The 6,602-nt window shown below is 34.6% G+C and overlaps 1 long non-coding RNA gene across 3 annotated transcripts; it reads right to left on the reverse strand.

Annotated features, from left to right (window-relative positions):
- Nucleotides 1–1,330: 1,330 nt before the first annotated feature.
- On the reverse strand, nucleotides 1,331–5,585 carry LOC113768651. 3 transcript variants are annotated; one of them, XR_003468104.1, is made up of 4 exons: nucleotides 5,301–5,585; nucleotides 4,971–5,205; nucleotides 2,269–2,352; nucleotides 1,331–1,780 (listed from the first exon to the last, which is right to left on the reverse strand). It is a non-coding gene; the product is annotated as an uncharacterized LOC113768651 (long non-coding RNA). The 3 variants fall into 3 exon arrangements; XR_003468103.1 differs by having other exon boundaries at nucleotides 4,971–5,248; XR_003468102.1 differs by lacking the exon at nucleotides 4,971–5,205.
- Nucleotides 5,586–6,602: the final 1,017 nt, after the last annotated feature.

Here is a 6,602-nt window from a genome sequence, read left to right on the forward strand (position 1 = left end):
TTTTGGGTTGTTTGCGCTTAGGTCTTCATGTTACCTTTTCGTTTCCAAGAAAATCATGTTTTCTACCCTTGCATTACTATTTATTTGGCAAGGCGTACGACGTGTAGTCGAGCCTCACTTGTGCATTCCGTTCACTCGATTTTGGATATGAAACCTTCAATTGGTTTATTTTGATTATTTTAGGCTTTCTTGGCGATTAAAGCCAATCCGAAGTGAAAACTTTTGAGGTATCTGTACTTGAATCGGTGAGTGTACCACTCCCCTCCATTGCTGTTTAACTTGATTTCTGCTCTGCAATCTGTTTAATTTGTTTGAGACGAGGGTGTACTTTATCACACTCGTTCTCTTGTCTGTTCATATGCCAATTTACTATGCAAAATTTGAATCTGTTATCTGTGTCTGCATCTGTTCGGATTTCTGTGACCTATGAGCTCAAATCCTGTGGCTAAGTTATTCGAGTCGGGCCGGCAAGGGCCTGGACGATTAGATAACGAACCACGGTAGTCTGTTTTCGGATCTTTGGGTATTGAGACCCTTGATTCCGGTATACTCGAGTATTACCATTTCTGTTCGTTTGCGGTGAGCGGGCCCGGTAAAGGGGTGTTTGGTGAACGGGATTCGGTGTAAAGTGGGGTCTACGGACGTTGGTTCTATATACGTTGACGGAGAGTCAACCGGCTTGGATCAAGTACTGCGCTGGAAAGCTGGCTCCTGAGAGCCACCTGTATCCTTCCTATGTGAATCATTAGTTACTTTACTTTACATCTGGCATGTGTATCTGATTTGTTAAGTGTAAAATGCCATGATTTTTCTGCTATATGTTTGGTACCTCATTGAGCGCAAGCTCACCCCTTTCTGTTCCTTTTTGTTTTCCTTACAGGAAAATAAATACTTTTGGACTGGATTTGACAAATGGCTGCCAAATTGAGCTAGTTGAACATATCTTTTGTATAGCTCATGTATTAAAATCCTAAATGTACTTTTGGGAACTGTTTTCCTTTTGATTTGGCAAACCAGACATGTATCCACTTTTGAATATTTTTTTGTATGCCACTTTGGCTTGTAAATGCTAAGTTTCAAGATGGGAATGTTTGCTTGGTATTTGGTTGGGTTCTGACGGGTCGGTTACTATTCATAGCCGACTTCGATTTTATTTTTTTTGTAATTTTAACATTTTGATTTGTTTACCCGCGTTGGTAAGTTTCGGGATGTATTAGTTCGTTCTATACCGAACCGTTAGTCCTGGCGAGAGTTGGGCAGGCGGTCCGCCGAACCCTTTGGTTCGCCTTAGGGTAAGGTGGGGCTGTCACACATTTTGTGACGACTTTTCTTGTCAGTATTTCACCTATGTTTTTGTCATAAATATAGCAAAAGTCGTCACAAATTTGAAGTCTACAGTGACAACCTTCGAAGGTTGTCACTGAGCTTTATTTTGAAGAGCTGAAATTGACCTTTACGAATACAATATTGCCATAGCATTTCCAACAAATTATAGCAAAACATTCAATTTGACGAAAGACAAAATTAACGCAGAATGAAGCCACAAATTCATGTATATGGCCATAAACATCTATAAATTCATCAAAACAAAAGTAAACCAAAAACATTGGGTCCCAAATCCCACATAATCAATTCAAGCACTAATTGCCAATACATATCCTTCCCAAAAAATAGAGTACTAGATTTCTACACTAAAGCATCGACTACAGCACCAATGTTAGACTTCAACCATCTCTATCATCATGTCCAACGGCATCCTCATGATCAATATCAAGTTGGACTACATTGAAAATAAAGTATTGTATGTATTAGAAGAGAGTAGTTAGAAAATATACTATTACAACCTTACAATACTGAATTTGAATGAATATTCATACAAAACAAGACTCCAACTACTGTCAACTTGGTATGAAGTAAAACAATCAGTCAAAATAGAGTTTCAACCAAAATAAAGGGAACATCATCAACTATTTCCAAACAGTTTATTTGTTAGACATATTTGCATAGCCAGCAAATTCGGAATATAAGCAACTGACAACATAAACTGCCTTAAGTATGCTAAGACATCAACTTCAGATTATAAGAAACTGAGAACCAACAAGTTTCAGACCATCCATTTATCATTTGAAATGATTCCCAAGGCATTGCATTCTGATATCAACAGCACTCTTAATGTATCACAACGAAATTTCCAGATAACTAAGAATTTTTTTCAATGAAACAGTATTTGCAATAAAGAATGAAGACGTGGGGAACTTGTGTCTTCACCTGTATAGTAGTTTGTCATCTGCGTAACTCTTTCATTTGGGCAATCGAACCCTCACATAGCCCTCTTGTTTCAAATTGTTGCTCCTGCAAGTTCTTAATCAGCTTGGAGCAAACAATTGAGTTTATTTTGTTAATTACATGCTATCAAGCTTATCATAATGCCGGGGGCGGATTAGAATATATGTCGTAAATGCAAGTATTTCTTCTACAGTGATATCTTTAATCATTGAAGCTGTTTCCAAATGAGTCAAAAGTTCAGTTCGTATTCATGTCTATTCCATTGATAATATGTGTTGAGTTTCTACTGTTAACACCAGTCGACATGTCATTTTACAAAGAAATAATGGAGCAAACGACGAGTCATTAATGGGATAAAAAGAAATCGACACAGACAAGTGGTATTTTGAAACATCAAATGGCATTTCATACATATTTCACTGCATAAAAATGTGCTAATTTTACAAGGCCAAACAAAATAAATTTAGACCATCTTTGGTCTTAGAACGAGGTTCTAGCATTTCTAGCTGTTGCCAACTCTCCATAACTACTTCTTTCTCCATTACTCTATGGGGAAAAGTACAAATAAAGCTTTCGTAAATTACTTCAAACACAGGTAACAAAAGTATACATAATTTAGAATCTTCCTATTCCACCAAACGAAATTATATTGTTCAAAACCAACAAGTGAACAATCATCATCCTTTCTTCAATCGTTGTAATTACCGTAAAACAACATGTGCCTAGACATCTTATTTTTGCTGACTATCACAGAAAGGAAAATTTCTTGTTTAATCAGCTCGAAACTTGGACTTTTGTAATATCTTTTTTTTTATTTTTTTTTAGGAGGGGCGGGGAGGAAGGGACCCTAATAGTACAAATTAGCAGTCTAAGAAAAATAAGCTTTTCTAGGTTTTATTAGGTTTCTAACATTAGCATAACATATTTTCCTACGTAAAGATATCATGATGGATGATGAACACCTCTTTTTTCTTTTTTTTTCTAAAAAATGCATAATTACTTGAAAAGAGATAGTGGTAATTAGAAAAATATTCACTTCAGTCTTGCTGAAACAAAGCTACCAGGAACCTATATGATATAGTAATAAGCATGAAACCCAATTCCTCGTGGCAACCATCTCATTATTGCCATTTACGTCCCACTAACCATAGAGATGCCGGTACACATTTATTACTACGTCACTATCTACCCACATATATTAGCATTTTATGAATCAGTAGGACTCATTCAAGCCTATTCAAGCTTATCTAAGCATTAACAAAACTTGAAGAAGTCAAAAATATGCATACTACACAATTACAGCCCACTGAATAGCATAAAAGTAAAGAAAAGAAAAACCAAATAATTCAGGTCAACCAAGAACCCGTGATCACCAAATAACTTATAAAGTAGTATGTTAGTTGTTACTATATGGATATTTTACATCACAGTAGCAAAGCCCCATCAACCACAGTGAACCATACATGACCTACTACGAAGAAGTGCTCTCTCTCCACTTCATTTCAAAGTTATGCCTAGCAAAACCTCTAAATCTAACTCTTTCCTAACTATACTTTGAACAGCTGAACAACAGAGACAAAGGCCTCCAGCACAGCTTTTCATCCATCCCTCAAGCAAAGAATCTAAAAATGTTACGTGAAAGAAGTCAGAGCCCAAGGTTTTCGGCTCTTAGAGGTTGGAAGAAGCATTTTCCCTATTTTACGGCACATCACTAAAATCAATTCACTTACAAAGTAGAACAGCTTGGTAAACTCCATTCTCGGTGAGGTTTTCAAACACTCTCAACCATTTTTAGCCTCTTGAAAGCTGTTTACACAGATTTATTATTTTTCTTTCCCTTGGGATCCAGTCATTCCCCGAAAATTGCATGCAGAACCCATTTTTTAAACATCTGAGAATGGAAAAGTATTGCTACAAAAGTATACCTCTCTTGCAGGATGCACAAAGAATGAAGTAATGTGTAACAATAGAAACAGTGGTAGAATAGTATATCATTCATAGATTAACATCTAGATTTTTTGCCGTCTAAAAGTTGAATGTAAGCAGGTTTTCAATCAAGACTTCCCTTCTTAAATGTAAGCAGGTTTCCCCTTTTAAACATTGTAACTATTTCCTCAAATCTAACCATTTGATAAATCATGAAGATTAAGCTACCACCAAAAAAAAAAAATCAACCACAAACTGATAACTAAGCAAGCAAAATAATCAGAATTTGTTCTATTTGAAGTAAGGTACCCTTGATCTGTCCTATAGCCAATGACATCCCAAAAAGCAAGGAACTTGGCAACAATAAGTAACTCTAACTAGGTTAACAGCAAAAAAGCCCAAAACTGAAACAGAGAACATAATTACATTAGAACAGAAAATTAAGCAAAATTAACAAGCAAATGTCCCTATTAAAGCTAACAATTTTGCAATCAAAGAAAGTGAAATATATATATATATAAGCTGACAATTCTCCACAAACTCTAACCCCCAAATTTTTTAATTATTCAATAAACAATAACAAATTTTCTTCTGTTTTACCATATTTTCCCGCCAAATTCTCCAAACCACAAGAACTCAACATGAAAAATCAGATGACACAAGTTTCAAAGCATTTCAAGAAAACCCAAATAAGAATAACCACAGCAAACCACAAAAAAGGAGGAAATTGCAAAGAATGAGGAGGAGAGGGGACTGACCAATTGCGGCCGAGGACCTCTTCGGCCCGGTAACCAGTGACCATCTCAAACATAGAATTGACATAAATAATGGGGTGGTCAGTCTCTAAAACATCAGTAACCACAAAGCCATAAGGGGTAGGCTGGAGCAATGAGTCCACGGTAACGGCAAAGGCCAACTATCACCATTTCCACCACCTCTAAACAAAAAACCACTCGACCCAAATCCAACCTCTACTTCTTCTTCCTCCTCCTCCTCGTATTCCACAAATTTATCACCTCCACTTGCATCAGTATTACTACATTAGACAGAAATATCGAAATTAGATAGAAAATAATGAGATTACTTACCTCAAATTATGCCTTCACTCCTTTAGCTCTTGTTTTTCTTAAGATTCAGTTTTCGAACTCTGGCTTTCCCCAAAATTCACGGCCAATTTTCTCTATTCTTGCTAGCAATTGCTGCAGCAATCTAGGGATTTTTGCTATCTGCGAGTTCAATAAAGCTGTCTAAATTTTTTGGGTAGCTCAAATTAGGGATGGTGACTTAAAGTGATTTTGTGGATAATTTCAGCGAGATGATAGTGGACTATAAGAAGCGATGGAGTAGATGTAGGTGCTATTCGAATCTTTGAGTGAAAGGCAAAGGAGTGATGTCTGAAAATTTTCTGAGTGTTGTGAATGTTTTTATTTAGCAGCTGCCAAAACGACGGCGTTTCTTTCAAAATTATTCACCCGCTCTCTAAGACTTTATTAAAACTTTATTTATTAAAACTTTATTTCATCTCACAAGTTATTTAGGCATTATATTAAAAATTAAGATTTTAGCTCACAAGTTATATTAAAACTTTATTTTTTGTATTAAAACTTTTGAATATGAAAATTTATCGTTTTTGGATAATTATTTTTACTAAATTTTTTTTGGATCTCTACGAAAAAATAATGTTTAAAAAATAAAAAAGCTTATTAAAAATATGTTTATGATTCAAAAAAATCTTTTAATGCAAATATTTTTAATACTGATTTAATAATTTTATCAATTATGTACGAATTGTGATCTGACAAGACCTAACAATCAGTTTAGTTGATCAAATAACCAAAATATTTTGTTAATACTTGCATGAAACACTAAATATATTTGGTATAAGTACCGATTTATAAATCATAAACAATGTGACTATTGTAATTAATAATAAACTCTAGTTATGCAATTGTGAGGATTTTACAAAATTTCATATTAAATTCTATTGTTCTTTGCTGCCATTTTCACACTATGCTAATCACTAATTTTCCATATGTTGTGAAGAAAACTAGATAGGAAATCTATGATATTTTTTACCTTCATAACAAGTTATTAACTAAGTTTGGAACAATTATAAAATATGTATACATATTTTATTACAATACCTTCCAGTTTTTGCTAATGGAAAACATAGGCTAATTGTAAAGGATAGGGTGCCATGATAGAATTAATGAAATTGGTTTATCAAATAGGAGGCTAAATTGCAAAGGATAAGGTGTCGTGGTAGAGTTAATAAAATTAGTTTACCACATATGGGACTAAAATGTAAAAGATACGGTACAAGAATAGAATTAATAAAATTTATTTACAACATATAGGGCCATATTGAAAAATTAAGGTGGCATAGTAGA

The sequence above is a fragment of the Coffea eugenioides genome, chromosome 4 (assembly GCF_003713205.1).
Source record: "Coffea eugenioides isolate CCC68of chromosome 4, Ceug_1.0, whole genome shotgun sequence".
Taxonomy (NCBI): domain Eukaryota; kingdom Viridiplantae; phylum Streptophyta; class Magnoliopsida; order Gentianales; family Rubiaceae; genus Coffea; species Coffea eugenioides.